Here is a 1,528-nt window from a genome sequence, read left to right as displayed (position 1 = left end):
CACACATATATACAGTATATATGTGTGTGTGTGTGTGTTTATGTATATGTATAATTTTGCAAGTGTGCGAACCTGCAACCTCATGGCCAAAAGTATTCTGCCTTAGTCAGCTACATTAACTGGCTTTTAGGCTTTGCTTGCTTTTGAAAGAGTCATTTATATTATCATGTTCATATATATTATGAAGGCCTGGTCGAGCGCTGATGGGTTGGCGATGGGGATAAGTGTCCCGTCCACAAGGCCAATTACTCACGGGACACACACAATGGCATGGAAGCCTTGATGTGCCTCCATCACTTCATGCCTGGCGAAAGGCATATAGGCTATGTAATCGGTGGCGTGACACGTATTAACGTAAAGGTACAACTTAAGGTATAACTTACGAACGACGTAGCGTTAAGAAGGTTTCAGGAAACGCAGCCCTGAACATTTTGTGTTCACTACTGCTGTGATAATATAATTTGCTCACCTTTATTGCCACCGCGTCGTGACAGTGCCTGATACAGTTTAAAATAAGAAGTACAGTGAAATATTTAATGTGTGATATATTTTCACATTAATAAGATACTTAGTCACTTTGTGAGTAATAAAGTCACATTTGCAAGATCTAAAAACATTGCTAAATAAAGTCACAACTGAGAGATATAAAATGACATTGTATTTTTTTCTTCTTCCCAGTTTCGGGTAACTGTATGATAAAGTTTAGAATAAGTTATGAAATTACATAATATAAAGTCACAAGTGTGATATGAAAAGTTGCATTTTGAGATATAATTTCACATAAATGAGATAGTCACTTTATGAGTAATACACTTCCTGAGATATAAAGAGACATTGCCAGATTTGGTCACAAATGGGAGATACAAAGTGATATTGTGACATGTAAAGTTACATTAGAAATATAAAGTCCAAATTCCAAGATATAAAGTAAGACTACAGATTGTGTGAAGTCTGCTTTTTTATTTTCAGGATCAAGCAGATAAAAAGTAGATAACAGATCAAAGCAAATGTTTTACTAAAGAATGCCCTACAACCATGTTTTATCGCTCATTATAGACACACCGTTTTGAAATCCTTAGAGGTTAGTTGTGTTTTCAGTGCATTGGAGGACCTCTCAGAGATCCACTGAGCTGTTCTACAAAATAGCTTTTTCAGTGTTTGCTGAATGTGCAAAAAAACCTCCCAGTCTGCCATAATGTTGTGTATTATTCGGTTTTATTGTCAAGAGTGAGGTGAAATTTACATTAGTGAAAGTGGGAATGCATCTCTCTCGCTTTGGCTATTTCTGTCCTATTCGTTCTCCAGTTACACCTGCAAAACCCATATAATGCCTGTTATTTATCAGCCAACCCAAATGAACTGAAAAACAAAGGAGAAGAAATAGAGTAGAAAAAATCTTTAGCAAGGTTGAAAGACAAAGACAGAGACCACCTCTATTTTGCTGTTTTTGTTAAAGTTATTGCTTTGTTTTTGTGAACACATGGTCCTCTTGTGAAAGCATTTCAGCAAGCGGCCTTACACATTTGCA

This window comes from Sinocyclocheilus anshuiensis, unplaced genomic scaffold, assembly GCF_001515605.1.
Source record: "Sinocyclocheilus anshuiensis isolate Anshui unplaced genomic scaffold, SAMN03320099.WGS_v1.1 scaffold442, whole genome shotgun sequence".
NCBI lineage: Eukaryota > Metazoa > Chordata > Actinopteri > Cypriniformes > Cyprinidae > Sinocyclocheilus > Sinocyclocheilus anshuiensis.
Note: the sequence above shows the minus strand (reverse complement) of the source record.